This window comes from Pararge aegeria, chromosome 10 (genome assembly GCF_905163445.1).
Source record: "Pararge aegeria chromosome 10, ilParAegt1.1, whole genome shotgun sequence".
Classification (NCBI taxonomy): domain Eukaryota; kingdom Metazoa; phylum Arthropoda; class Insecta; order Lepidoptera; family Nymphalidae; genus Pararge; species Pararge aegeria.
In genome coordinates this window covers 4,990,060-5,006,322 of record NC_053189.1, presented here as the reverse complement: position 1 = coordinate 5,006,322, position 16,263 = coordinate 4,990,060, and the positions used below count along the sequence as shown (strand labels likewise).

The following is a 16,263-nucleotide window of genomic DNA, read 5'->3' as shown; positions in this document are numbered from 1 at the left end:
TTGTGAGAGATGAAAGCGGAGGCGGATGCTTCCAAGCAACCTTGTCATTAAGAAACTCATCAATTGTATAATAACCTCGCTGTAATAAATGTAACAATAATATCTCATAATTTGCCCTGTTGAACAGTACCCTTAGGATTCACGAGAGTTAATCGCTCGCAATCGAGGAGTCGTTTTCGCTTATCAAACTTTCTACCGTCAACGTAAAATGGGTCTAATGTGGCTGAGCTAGAGTCGCAAATCTAGTACATCTGATTTTTACTATACAAACATTCTGCCAAAAGCCCTAGCTGAAGAATTGCGGGCAAACCCGAGCAAACTCAAAAGGCAGAGTGATTCCAAAATTGGTAAATAGAACCATAAAAATTAAATAATTAAAGGTAGGCTACCTACCTTTCGTTTTCTTTTTGGTAAGAGAGAAAGTTTTTGTATTTTTATGTTCTAAAAGGCCTACTTACATTAAACAAGTAGGACGATCTACTTATTTGAAGAAATTTTGACCAAAGTAAGAGTTAACTGCCGATTGTGTTAGTATTTAGCTTCATCGATTAAGAATGACAACACCCTGGGTTCGATTCCTCGGTTAGGAGAGAAACATTGCGACCGCAGGGACCATTGCATTCTCGGATAAGCCGACACGAGTGCGTGTGCGCGTTTGCATGTTTGTGTGTGTGTGTGCGCGTGTGTATGTGTTGTGCGTCTGTATTGTGTATGTGTGTTTGTGGCATTGTATTTCCCAAACGGATGAACCGAATTTGAGTTTGTTGTCGATGGGTATTTTGAAATCAATACGTATTTTCGATTATTTTTTTATTCCACATCAAGGTGAGATTGTAATCAAGTGCCACAACTGGAAAATGTTTGTTTGATGAACATGCTTTCTGTGTGTAGGTGCTATCTGTATATTATAAGTATTTATGTATATTATTCATAAAAGTATTAATCAGTCATCTTAGTACCCATATGACAAGCTACGCTTACTTTGGAACTAGATGGCGATGTGTGTTTTGTCGTAGTATATTTATTTATTTAGTAAACCAACTACACTTAAGTCTTTTATTGAGACCCAGACGATGCAAAGACACCTCCCGGTGTTTTTCGGACGTTATCACAAGTTTTAGAAGAATATCTCTAACATGGCAAAATCTCTCTGAATATTTTTGAATAAAATCGAATACCGTAAAGTCGTTTGAACAATCGTAAAGTTTCATATCCTCAGTGATGAAAGTAATTGCATAAAGCCATATAGAACTGAATCGATTTATATAATCGATTAATAATAAACGACATATCGCACGCGAGTGATATCCGACATAAAACATTTCATACTGGAAACGATTATATTAATTTGCTGAATCGGCCGTGAAAGTTATTCGAGCGTGCGCACATGTTGCGTAAGACCGTCTTTAGACAGTCGTATAAAAAACAGTACTTTTTAATTTACACTTTTAGTTGCTATTTTTTATTTTGTTAAAGATGATGTTATAATAATTAATTATATTTTTCGTTCGTCTCCAACCTTGTTAGTACTCTTTAGCATGGCACAGACTATTTATTAGAGTTTAGATATTTCAATAGGTAAATTTCTTCATAAAGAGCTTACTCTAAAATAGATACTCTTACTCTAATAGTTATTCCATCATTATCATCCCACTTTTGAACACAGGCCTTTTCTCTCATAAGAGACAGAGAATTTTACATCATAACACAGCATACCACCACACTTCTCTACTTAAGGTTGGCAGGCTTTAATGATTATAACAACATGATAGTAACGAAGGACTAGGGTGGATTCAACCACAATCCCAATTCTAGGCTGGTACTTAGAGTTTATTTACTAGGAGCGTCCCGGGAATCAAATCTTTGTCCTCAATTCGCATTTATGTACCCCAAGCAATTGACCAACGAGAAGTGATTCCATAAACTTTTTCTTCTTTCTTAAGATGCTAAAATAATTGTTGTTACTAAATAATTGTTATTTTTGCAAATGCTTCATATTTATATATGAAGTATCACGAAAGTATGATAATGTACTGAAGATAATGATATGTACTAAGAAAGTATAATCTCACTACAAATTCATATTTAATTATTATATAGAAAAGTCTTAATGTATGCGAACTTACTACGTGTATTAAATAAGCAATATAAAATAAATATTACCGTTTTTATCGATTATTATTTTATAATAATCGTAATATCACGACTATCTAAGTAGATTTCATTATTTATAAAACATTAACGGAATATAAAATTATTAAATTAAACTTTCTACGTCGGCAAGTGACAACTATAAAATGTAATGTAATAACCTTAATACTTAAGTCTCACCGTTTACCTGACTTGAGAAAGGATGAATAATTATTAATTTCTATAAGATTTCTCGTTTGGTAATTTCTAGAAAACTTTCTTATCTTTTATTATTAACTCAGTTACTTACAGTAGATAAAAACGTATTTAATGGTGCCGATTCTTTTTGACTACAAATGTAAAACCAAACTTATTTAACAGACCAGACTAGACCAGACCAAAATGTAGTAGTTTGGTGACGGAGCTCGTCCGAAGGAGTGCTACTGCTTTGCTTATTACTGACGCCACGAAGCATTGCTATGTTTTGGGCTAAACGGCGTGGTTGCCGGTGTTACTTTCTTGGTGAGCAATCTGATTTAAGATCGTTCGCTAACGCTAAGTATGCTTTATCATAAATGATTATATGTGAGGTCTCCGTAACTATGGGTACCTACATATATTATAGTATTTATCGCCCGCGACTTCGTTCGCGTATAAGTTTCGATGTATATATATGAGCACCAACATCATTATATCAACCCATTACCGGGCCACTACAGGGCACGGGTCGCCTCCCACAATGAGAAGGGGTTATTGTATATATATATATATGTATATATATTTTTTCTTTATTATTATTAATAGTAGAAAAACCGTCAACTATTTTAACAGCAGTATTGACAATGCTGCTTAGCGGTAGAAATGTGCATGGTGGTAGTAACAATCATATTTTAAAGAATGTTATTATGGGAAAATCTAAGTCTTTTAAATATTTCTTACGCACTTTATTTATTGATTAGTAAAAAAAGTAAAAATAAAAAATTAATTGCCTATATATTCATTCATTCATATTATTACGAAATAGAACTACATAATGAATATTATAATGTACTTATTTAAGTTAACTCGTATTTTGAACTATGTATTTTGATATATAAATATAATATCCATATATTATATTTTTACACTCATGTTACTATCCCGCTGTATTGTTGTACCATTTAGGTAAAAAAGTCCACCTATAAGATTTCGCCTGCAACAATAAGGCAGCCTTTGCATGCCTACAGATTTATTTACCTAGTTAGGTTTAGTGTGTTTGTCCTTTTTGTTGTGTGTCTTTCTTCAGATATATTTCAAATAAGTATTTTGACCTGATAAACCGCTTGTTTGTATTATGTACATCGGGTTACGTAAAATAAATTTAAAAAAATATGTTAAAAGAAAGATCATAATATGAACAATGTTGCGGTAGACAACCGCAGAGATGGTTTTGGTTACTTTTCTTCCATTCTCTTCGCCCGTGTGATCGATTTCATAACGCGAATCGCGAAAAAGTGCAAAAAAACAAACAAGTAAAATCACAGTTTACTGACCGAAGACTTTTTGTGAGTAGACTTATTAAATAACTTGTGTAAACCTGCACCGTTATATTTACCGAACCAATGAACCATCAGTTATAATACAGTCTTTATTTAAGTTTTTTTATTTTTTATTATATGCACCTGGCAAAGGCCTAACCATTGTTTACAGAAATAAAGAGAGGTAATATAAAAGAGGTAAATACGAAATATTACAAATTTAGCGTACTGTAAAACCTTATTTACTTACCTTATTATACTATAAGTAAGTATGGTTACATATATATACTTACTTATAGGTTACCACAGCTTGCATTATGTAATAGTGTATCGAAAGATAACATCGTAATAAACAATTATGAAGATAGAGTGTGAAGTAAGTTAGAGGATTAAAACTAGTTGTTATTTTTTTTTATGAGAGAAGAAATTAATATAGACACTTTTTCAAAAAAGGAATTTGTAGTTATATTTTTATTTTCCAAAAAAATTAAATATGTAACAATTAAAGCAATTAAAGTTATATTGTATAAGAAACTATTACTGTTACATATTACAGAAATAAATATTTTTCTCATGATATTAAAACTGGTTTAAAGAAAAACATTTATTTCTTGTTTTTTGGATGGTTTATATATAGTCAGTTTTTTTTGTGTTTTTCTTATTCCTAATTAAAATAATTGGACTACACTTTAAATTAGTTCATACAGCTACTTTCGAAGTTACCGAAGATGGAAAATCTGTCCACCATCTAAAACAATTAGCTGTGAAAAGTTAAATTACATCGGAACTTAATTAACTCAAACTTTAATTACGCTGAGAAAAACATTTCCTAACTTGCGCGGGCTGAGTTTAACTTTGATATCAAAATATTTAACTTTATTTATGTTGGTGTACTCTCTGGTTTTCTGTATAACCTGTCGCAGTATATCTTTAATTTCTGAATTATAATACCTCATAGCTTGACACAGGCCTCCCCGAGGGGTTCAGACCTTGGGCCCTGCACACTGCTCTGATCATCGATGCAGATTCATCATCATCATCATCATCATCATCACCAAAAACATCATCTGGTGTCATCTTAAAGTTCGGACGTCAACCGGAAAAATTCGTACGACGATGTTCTATATTTTTGGTCCCTAAAATGTTTAGTTCCGATGAAGTAGATTCGAAAATACATTTTGTCCACATCCTCGTTCTAAGAGCAAGTAGAGCAAGTGGTTACTATTCAAACAAATTGAAGTTAAATAATTCTAGTCTATTAAACTATTACTAGCTATCAAGCACGCATGAACGGATTATACATCAAACGAGTCGCAGGGACCCAAGCGCCACAAGACCGTGGTATTTGGAACTCTAACCCTACATAGGACCTATGTCCAGCAGTAGACGTCCATTGGTAAAAATGATGATGATGATAACGATGCAGAACGACGTCGTGGGTTAAAGCTTCAATGCCTTTCTTCGCAGACAGGAGGCCTGTTTTCACCAGTGGGATAATAAAAGGCTTAGAATGATTGTAATGCTAAAACTTACAAAACGAAAAATCGATCCACCGATTTAGTTTACATCCTTTATGCACACCAAAAAAAAAAAGGTTTATAAAAGGCGGACTTAATACTAAAGCATTTTCTCCCAGCCAAACTTCGGACGTACGAGAAAAGACGAAGAGAGTGAACGAGAAGATTGCACGGAGTTATGAATTAACATCGAAAAATATGACCTCATTATTTTGGAAGCCAGTTAAAAACTTAAGCCGGAAGCATACTTACTAATTAGCATTACCATGCTACTCGTTAAGATGCATCAATTATATATAACACGTAACACCTATTACAAGGAAGGCCGTTTACCGTTTAGAAATATAAACAAGATTCCGTCGCATATTAAGTCATAACATAACGTAATATCGTATAATGTATGAACTAGCGCCTGCTATATATTAATAACCGTTAGATATGAATATTAATATGTTATGCTTATTAGGTTATAAGTTATCGGCTATTTATTATAACCAGTTTAAATTTTCTTTTGGAGCGTAAATCTAGAAATAGGATATCAGCTTTGAACAGTATTGAGTAACGACATTTCATTCCGGAAATCGCATTGTCTTGAGAATTTTGATGCCTACAAACAACTGTTTTGATGGGTGACCATTATCTTTTCCCGGCTTAGTTTGTTGTAGACTCTACTTAGACCAGGGCGCGTTTGGAACCCTCGTAGCTTTAGGTTTAAGTTGGCGAACTAAGTTATCACCCTTACAATTATGTAAACATATGATCGCTTCATAAGTGATTGTGATAGGCCTTAATGAATAAAGAGATTTTGAATTAGAAAATTAGAATTACTTTACATTAAGTAAACCTTCCGATCAAAAGCATTATAAACTAAAATGGAGTTTTACACAAACACGCTTCATTCGTACCTAGATAGAAAAAAAAAGTGTGCCGTCACGGGACGCCAGGAAGATGTGAAACATTGAAATTTCTTCCATAAAATAACGACTGTTTATTACATTTTTATTAAAAACAAAATAAATCTAAAATTTAAGAATTTATTTGGAATTGCGACAGCTCAACTACTATACTTAGTACATATATTGCATGATATACATAGCCTGGTGGCCGCTACGGCGTGTATCGCCACGCCAACAATCAGGTTTACCCTCGCCTATAGAGGTTTCACATCAATTATTTTTTGGCATTGAGTTAGTCAAAAGGACGGAGAGTAAGATAGATATTTTATCCTAGGCAAAATAAAGGTTTCCCAAGGGATTTGTAAAAAATAGTAATAAACCCGGACGAAGAATGCGTGCCACCGCTAGTAGTTATTTAAATTGCAAAGAAAGAACGAGGAATGCTAAATGAAAAATAATGAAAGATAATACTATGGCATTTTATCAGAAGAATGAAATATGGAAATAACTTTAAATAGAAGTTAACCTACTACTAACCATAAGAAAACCAAAATATGTAACTTATTAACTCAACTAAGAGCACAATAAAGTGTACTTATTCTATTCGTGTCTTATTGTTTATCTTTTCATAACTTGAAGTGAAAAAAAATAAAAAAAAATACTTCAATCTAAATCTATGTCTATATTATTATTTTATTTTTCAGAACATAATGCACACTTAAAAATATTTTATTTCCCATTTTATAACAAAATGTACACTTTAATAAATAAGTGGTTGTTTTCCAGAAATGAGAGAAATAATAATTACGAGCCGAAGTATTGATAACTTCATACCGTACGAGCTCAACTTCCCTTTCGGCGGGCCGAGTTCGAATCCCAGCACGCACCTCTGACTTTACTAAGTTATGTGCGTTTTAAGTAATTAAAATATCACTTGCTACAACGGTGACGGAAAACCTCGGGAGGAAACCTGCATGCTTGAGAGTCCTACATAATGTTCTCAAAACTCAAAGTAGTGTGGAGTCCACCAATCCGCACTGGGCCAGCGTGGTTAACTACGGTTTAAACCCCATTGTGGATGAGACCCGTGCTCTGTAGTGGGCCGGTTATGGGTTAATGGCGATTATGATGATGAATTGATTAAAAAATATTTCACTTACTTGTTTTGAATATGCTCATTACCAATTTAAACAAAAACAAACGGTCACTCATGATTTAGCTTCACTAGGCGCTTTAGTTTAAATAATACACAATAATGAACACGAGTTTTAGATAACGTACACTACGCGAGAAAGTTGTTCTTCGTTTTTCGGATATATCGATATTTTTCAATTCATTTAAATTAATTCAGGAAAACATTTTATCATAGTAAAACATTTCCTGTTTATCGCCAAGTATTTTATTTTAATTCACTAAAATAATACAATTATTATATGAATTAACCAACAATGCGTCGTTAGGAGTAAAATAATATTCAAAAACTGAAACACAATGCAAGCCCACGTCCGCTTAAGTAACGTTGAAGAAATTACGCAAAACAATAAAATTTAAGTTTCTTCCGTTCAAAAAACTGTCGGTCTAAATTGAAATATGCAAATTTTAACTTAACTCTTACATCACAGATTGTTAAACTAAGAGCCCCCGCAGACTACAGAATAGATAGTTAAGTCCATCACTTAGGAGATACAAAAAATCAGGAAACTTATTCATTTTTGGTTAATGTTTTACCAGAAAGATTATATTTATTATAATTTTATTAATGTTATAGTAAGATTATATTATACAATCTTACAACAAACTTTAGAGAGTTACTAGAGTGGTTTCTGGTGAATATAGTTTTTTATAGACTCAAGATTTTTAAAGAACCTTCTATGATATTATAATGTTAAATGTATCATTTTGAGATTCTTTAAATGATACAGTTCTTTAGAAACCATTGGGCGGATTGGGTTAGGTTAACTTTGCAAGATTTTACACTAAATTTGTTGTTGATTTGCGGCAGAAAGTTATTGACTCATGGTATTATTGGAATACACGAAACTTTTTGCTGTCGATGATTTTCTAAATTGATGTATGTAGGCAAACTTCAAAAATAAACGAGCACTACGTTTATTTTTGAAGTTTGACTTGATACATCCAATCAAAAAGCCGACTAACTTCTATAAATGTACTGATTGATCGATTGTTTACCGAAAGTCAATCCTCGGAAATATTGAAATATTAAATATATGATTTAAACGATGTTCCCGTTAATCATAGTCTGTGTCGGGTCAAGTTAAATCAGACAAACCTGTCGGCCAAAAGTCGCCAGTTTGTAAAGGCCCTGAGTTCTCTATACTAGAATGTTCACCGAGCGTTAAGAATGAAGCATTATTATGATCTTCCCTTCATACGGTAATGAAAGTGAAGCCATATTGAATTACTAAATCTGCGTAAGATGATCTATGATTGAGATTAGAAAGGCAATATGAGAAGCCAGCAAGTCAACCGTAATTATTTTTGTTTACATATAGACGCGACGACGTTATATGGTGACATCTAAAAGAATACCCAGCTAAGTTTGCTATAGTATTCTAAGCCAAGGACGCATTTGATACTTTAGTTAATAATCTTAACTTACTCTTTGTAAATAAATTGATGAAAAAGCCTTCCATGCAAATAAAAAATAACACTCACTCTTTTTTCCAACCAAATTTTTTTTAAATTATGCACTCGGTATTTAACTATTAACAGTACATACTGCCTTGCTTTCTGCTGCATACTGCTTTGCTGCTTTGACGGCCGATTGGCGCAGTGGGCAGCGACACTGCTTTCTGACTCCAAGGCCGTGGGTTCGATTCCCACAACTGGAAAATGTTTCTGCGATGAACATGAATGTTTCTCAGTGTCTGAGTGTTTATCTGTATTTTATAAGTATTTATGTATATCTTGATTTATATATTTCTTGTGTGCGTGTGTATGTCACTGAACTCCTCCTAGACGGCTGGACCGATTTGAATGAATTTTTCGGTATGCGTTTGGGTGGCACCCTGCATGGTTTAGTTTCACAAATCAGCCCGACAGATGGCGCTGGGGTCAGCTAGTTATTCATAAAATTAATCATCAGTCATCTTAGTACCCATAACAAAAGCTTACGTTGTCGTAGTATATTTATATTATATACTTAATGCCAAATGATATATATTATCGATTTCATTAGTGCTTGTAACATTATGCACTTTTCCTGTCAATTAACCGTAACCGAAAAAAAAAAGAAATTCTACTATTTAAGTTTTTTTTTAATATTCCTGCAGGCATGTGCTGTTGAATGCAATTGTCATGAAAATATGCAAAATTATTGAATTGAAAAGTAACATAAAATGTTCAACTGTAATTTATTCACTTTTTAATTTTTTGCAAAAATATTAAACAAATATTCTTCTGATCAGCTTGTGTTTTGTCCGTTATGCTAAATGGGTGGTATTGGCTTATCTTATTGCTAATCTCTTCCATTCAAACCTTGTGGAAAGGGTCAAGAATGTTGAAGGTAGTGGCGCAATACACAAAATATATACAAATACCTAGATAGTATGTTGCAGCTATTTATGCAACTTCCGTAACGAATGCGTTTTAACCCGACTATTAACTTAGCTTACGGAGTCTTTTAAAAAAAAATTGATTGACTGTAAAGTCGGCTTACTGACGATAGTTGAACGTGAAAACGTCGTAAGAAAACACTGATGGAATGGTTGCATTTTTCAAAAGAAAATTTTAATTTTATTAGTTTGATAGATATTATCGTTGCTATAAACAATTGACACCACATTCACCTTTCACTGCACTTCATCCTTGCCGAAAACATGTAAATATATTATTGTATAGAAGCTGTCCACGCGGACGCGTCGCTCACTCAAGTAGGAGAGAGACAGATGTCGAACGCGGAAGCCGACTGTGCCTCTTTGTCGCTCGTTCCGCGCTCTCGCTTGCACTTCAAGCCTTGAATGAAACGCCTCAGAGCGAGGTAACGCCGCATACGTCATGTTTTTTCGTTCGTGCAGCCGGCTCAATCGAATTATAAGACGTTGTCACGCCAAAATAATCATTATAATTTACCGTTGCTATTTTTATTTTCACAGTAAGTTCCTGAGACTGTCACATTGAAACGTAAAACAAACTCTTCAGCTTGCAATCGGTGTGACGAGTCGTCTACGATAAGTATATAAATTAATATAAATCTATTAGCCCTATAGTTCAGTGTAGTTATCAGGATATCGTATCATATATTAGCTCCCAATATAGCCTTAATAAAGCTTTATCACGAATTTCGCGATATTTATTGACCTTTACGTATTTAACACTTGACAAGAATCTAATTTGATGGGAGATGATAAATGTTGGATGGAAACTGATAATTCTTTGCACATGTACCTACTAATTTTTATTTTATTTTATGTTTGTTGTTTAAACAGCAAAGAAAATTTTCCAGTTCTGGTTTTAATATTTATGTCGTAATATTAAAACCAGAACTGTATTGTTTGTTGCTTCAACGTGATCTCTTAGAACTAACAGTTTGTTTTGAAAAATCTTTTTTGCATTTAATACCTTTATGTTGAAAAAGTTTGAGGGTTATTTAAAATTATGCTACGAACTTTCGGAGCAGAGCAAATGAAGGAATCGAGAGGAGCGGCGATGCAACGCGGTAGGTCTGAGTAAGTTGTGTAACATGGCCAACAAAACGAATATGTGAAATATATAAGAAGTTAATCGAGGACAAAGTCGTGAGGAACCTAGCTTTTATGAGATATATACTTTTTTTAAGCCTTTTATATGCCGTTTGCTTAAACGGTAAAGGAAAACAACGTGAGAAAACCTGCATGCAAACCTAAGACTCCATACAGTTCTCAAAAAGCTATCAGTCACTTGACTAGCGTGGTCGTCTGAGTAAGCCCATCTCATTCTGAGAGTAGACACCAGCAGGGCTAGCACGGGCAGGAGATATATCCCCTATGTTTACCCCCGTTTATTATTACACATATATTATTTGGATATTATTTCCACTTATGTGTCAGTGCTCTGAGAGTTAATAAAGCTGTGGGAGAAGATAATTTTTTATCCTTTCCCAGGGATTATAATTGTCGTGCAGTATCTACTCTCAGAATGGAAAGGACCAGTAATGGATCGGTTACGATAAAACAGCGCTATAATTTATAATAAAAGTATGTGAAAAAGACAAAAAGGGTTTTTAACATCTTTGAATTAGAGTAGGATTAAATAAACAGCAATACAAATTCCCCTTTTAAGCTTTTACACTGAAAAAAAATGATCAGCAAAAGTAAAAATAGCAACGGCGCATTTGAGACAATTAATCATTTTAAGACGTTCCCACTCTTTATGAACTCCAAGCCATAGTCATTAGGATGAAAACAAAAACACTTATCTTACCTTTTTCACTAATGACACTTCATTTTCCCGAAACGGTGCAAAGTCAACGCCACAAAAACCAACTCATTATCCACGAAATAAACGTACCGAAAACATTACCTAAACAAAATGTAGCTCAGTAATACATAACAACAGTTCCTGAAGGGTTTTCAAATGAAAATGATTAGTAAAAACTAAAAGAACCTTCTTTTTAACAACCTTCGTAATGTATAATCTGCATAAACACTGTTCTCAAGGTTAAATGAGTTATACAGAATTTTACTAACTACATTCATTTATAAAATAGTATGAAAATTGAACACCGTGTACTTTTTTCACTCACAACATTAAATTCATTAAATTCATAACGCTTTGACGATTCTAGATTGCAGTGTCATGCTTCTAGTTAAAAGAATAGCATCAAAAAATAATTATCAGTAAGAAAAAAAAATACATATAAGATATAGAATTCAGAATCATGTACCTACTTAGGTAACTTAAATCCAGAAAGAACACTTGTGTCTGGAACTGTTAAGCGATTCAATTTAAAAACCTATTACAAATCATACCTAAGTCAATGCTACTACTAAAAATATTTAGTAGGATGAAAATAAAAACACTCATCTTACCTTTTTCACTAGTGACACTCCATTTTTCCGAAACGGTGCAAATCGAACGCCACAACAACAAATAACAAATTGGATTATAAACAATATACGTATAACGTAAATGCAGCGCGTGCGTAAACTCTCTAGTAAAATCTCGTGTTTTGCCGTGCAAAACCTTCGAGTTTTAAAACTCGGACTAACGCGCCTCAGCCAAGTCACGGCTTACACCGTCTCATGTTAGACCGCAAATGACTGCCAGCCGAAGCAGTACAATCGCTGTGACGTCGCAAAATGAAATTAAAAAACTGAAGAAGCTCTAATAGACAGGGAATCTATAGTCATCGGCATTACATGTCGGGTGGAGAAAGTCACGGCAGACTTGCCCACTCATTCATTACGATTTGAAAGTGCAAGTTCAAAACTCTTATTGCTTATTTTGGGAGGTCATTTGGTTATTATTTATTGATCTATGGACAATGGCCGGCGATTCTCTTGCACAACATTCCTATTAGCATAGCCTACCTGGTTATAGCATCGAGGCAATTTTGCCTCCAGCGTTTTGCGCATTCTACCGCAATATGATCTCTATTCTATGGATGGATTTGATTTCAGGATTTAGGATGCATTTCAATTCTGATTAAAGAGTGCCCTTATCTTACCTTCAATTTATTATGTATCACATAAACTTATGATTAATAAATTGTTTGTCTAACGTTAAGAAATTCTTAGGGGATCGATCGTAAAGCTGTCAATAGAATCAAACCATATAATTTTTATTTGCTGAATAAATAAATATACTACGACAATACACACATCGCCATCTAGCCCCAAAGTAAGCGTAGCTTGTGTTATAGGCACTAAGGTGACTGATGAATATTTTTTATAAATAATATACATAAATACTTAGAATATACATATAAACACCCAGACACTGAAAAACATTCATGCTCATCACTCAAACATTTTCCAGTAGTGGGAATCGAACCCACGCCTTGGGCTCAGAAAGCAGGGTCGCTGCAAACTGCGCCAATCGGCCGTCAAAAATGTGTACAATAGTGGTTTTCGTTCTTATTAAACTTTATTAGTAGTGGCTGATATTTAAAAAAAAATATTATAGTTAGAGACTTGGCGTTTCTGTGTAGATTACATGGACTTCTATTACCTAACACTAGTTACTTTTCGATACGTAAAGTTGTTATTTTATTGTAACATTTTTTAATATAAATTGGAAACTGTAAAGCGTAAATAAATCTTAAAATCTGTATGCAAAATTTTGCCGAACGTAATTATAAAATAAGCAAACTTTCGCATATTTATTATAAAATATGGATTAAGTATTTAGGTGTGCAATTTTTTTACAACACAATCTAGGGATTCTATGGGATTTCATAGCCGGTTTGTATTTTTATCTCATATTTCATAAATATATACGGATCTAAGATAAGCCATTACAATATCGTTTTAAATGTCAATATAAAGAAGTATCATTTAAATTAAGAAAAAACTTTGAAATCTAGCGAAAATTGGATATTTGCAGGCGTTACTTTGCGGAAATCCATGATATATCATGAAAATTAAGCATAATTTGCTATACTCCGCGAAAAGCAGAAGAATCTGTATGGTGTAATTTATAATTTCTTCAATTCTTATACTCCACTTACAATGAATAATTCTTAACAATTATTCATTGTCAAGTCAACATCTCCTGAGGATGCTCCGGTGTCGGAGCGAAACGTGCGTATAGGGTACATTGCCGAAGACCTGCTGTGTGGAGTTTAAGGATTGAAGAAATTATAAATTACACCATACAGATCTCCTGCTTTTCGCGGAGTATGGCAAATTAGGTTTAATTTTCATGATAAATCTAGCGAACATCCATCTGGACTTCTCTCGTTCCCGTATGTCTTTAAAACAGTAGTGTACGTCTATTTTCCTAATATCTATCTTTCCACTTACATTATCAATCATTAATAGCCTGCCCACCGGCTATTAATGATTGATAATGTAAGTAAACGGCGACTAAAGGCCTCTATCAACAGCAGGGTTTGCCCATAATCCACGCTGGGGCATATACGGATTGGTGGTCACAGTGGATGGTAGTAATAGCATAGAAGACGCTACTACCCGCTCTCCCGGCGCTGCGCCTTGTGCCTCGAAGCGCTTGTGTTCCCCATATTCCTCTATGCTTTGGAGACGTGGACCCTGCGGAAAAGTCAGAAAAAGAAGATAGACGTTCTTGAAATGTGGTGCTGGAGAAGAATGCTAAGAATACCTTGGAATGCATTCCGGACCAATAAGGCCATTCTTGAAGAACTCGGCATCACGCAACGTCTATCCTCCATAGTACAGGCTCGTATTCTCACGTTCTTTGGTCACGTATCCAGAAGAGACAACGACTCCATTGAACGTCTGGTTGTCCAAGGAAGAATCGAGGGCACCAGATCACGCGGAAGATCGCCCATGAGATGGGCTGACCAAATAAAGGCTGCAGTGGCTGTCCCCTTACATGAGTGTGCTAAAAAGGCAGCTGCCAAAGAGGAGTGGAACCGAATAGTCAAGCGTGCCACAACCCTTAAGTGACGACCACGACCGCTCTGACAAGAGCGAACCGACTGAGAAGCTCTCCGTTATATTTTTGAACTGACGACTGTGTATTTATCCGCCGTCACCACACGGAACAGTAAAATACGCGAGTAACTCACTTATCTAACGGTATACAGTAAAAGTAAGAGGTATGCAGCTGCGAAGAACCGCGTTCGTAGCATGAAATGCTAAATGCGGACGGGGCCTTATTTTAGTGGTCGATCCGGATTAGATACCGTTGTGTAACGAAGTGGTACGTAAAGTAAAGCCATATAAGCGATGCAACCAATGCATTCCGATGCGTAGCAAACCAGAATGAACTCATTTCTTCCAGTCATTTCCTACTCTGACAAAAGTACAGCGCTGGTGTAATGTTGAAAGTCTGTGTAGTTGTCTCCACATTACCAAACTAGATGGCGTCGCATAGATCGTAAATCGCGCCAACACTTCGTTGGCGCGATTTACGAGGATTTACCTTGGTCTCCGAGCACGATCACTCGCTCGGAGGAAAATCTTCCTATTGTTACGGTCAAGCACACAATCGTAGCTCCCAAACAGTCTACCTCGATCAGTGGCGTGTATAGAGGGTATGCACAGGGTATGCAGATTATATAAAATGATACAAATCTCCAGTACGAGTTATAAAAAATAATAATAATAATAAAAAGTTTTTATTTGCTTAAAAGTACAATGTTTTTTCTAAAATTACCCTGGACCCCCAAACTAGGATATCCCGTGTCTTGGGGGTCAGTGTCTTCCCATATGTGCTGTGCCCGTATTTATTACGTATGTAAGTGTGTGTGTTTATGTGTGTGTGCGAGCATGCGTGTGTGTGTGTGTGTGTGTTATTGTGTGTGTGTGCGTGCATGTGTGTGGGTGATTATTTATTATTTATTCAAATTAATATTCAATAAAAATATTATACATATTTAGTAAATTTACCTTAACGAACGAATTATATTTTCGGTATCTTGATAATTTAGATGACTCAGCATATTCTTCAGTTTATTGTAATATTGTAATTATTTAAATGTGTTATTTTTAGTTTTAAAAAACTTAAGGATAGGCATTGTAAGAGTTAGGAAAAGCTCTCCAAACTCGTACTGGATTAATGTAACTTATTTTATTTCAACTGCATACACCCTGTGCATACCCTCTATGCACGCCACTGGCCTCGATGGCCTAGTGGTTAGCAAGTTAGACTGCAGATCACGAGGTTCGTTCCCCGGTTGGGCTTATCAATATTATTAGGTTTTTCTTTCAAGAGATTCTTAGTGCCTGCAAGCAGTGACTTGCACAGAGTTTTTGACCTGCATAAAGAAGGAAGATGGCATAAAATGGAAAAATCCTCCTGAGTTATGTACAAAAATTTTGGGGTAGGCAATACTTTTGTGCATGCCACTGCCTGCAAGCCCGGAGTTTGGAAATTAGCTGCGATTCACCGCCGTGCCTCGGAGAGCACGTTAAGCGATCGGAACTGCGCCTGATCTCTTTCCGCTCATACTGATGACTTGTTTGCCATCAGAAGGAAACGAATAGCATCCTTGATGAAAAGAACGTGGGTAAGCAGTAACGGCATTCTGAAAGCACTAATAAATCGATACGACTCTCC

General features: G+C 34.9%; 1 protein-coding gene across 2 annotated transcripts in view; it reads right to left on the bottom strand.

Annotated features, from left to right (window-relative positions):
- LOC120626724 overlaps positions 1 to 12,292 on the bottom strand; it is a 50,377-nt gene extending 38,085 nt beyond the window's left edge. The window contains exon 1 of one of the 2 annotated variants that reach the window (XM_039894380.1): positions 12,090 to 12,292. The gene's annotated coding sequence lies outside the window, so the exon portion shown is untranslated. Of the gene's footprint in view, positions 1 to 11,481; positions 11,502 to 12,089 lie in introns of those variants that run through there. The other variant, XM_039894382.1, reaches the window with a different exon arrangement.
- Between the last annotated feature and the right edge of the window lie 3,971 nt (positions 12,293 to 16,263).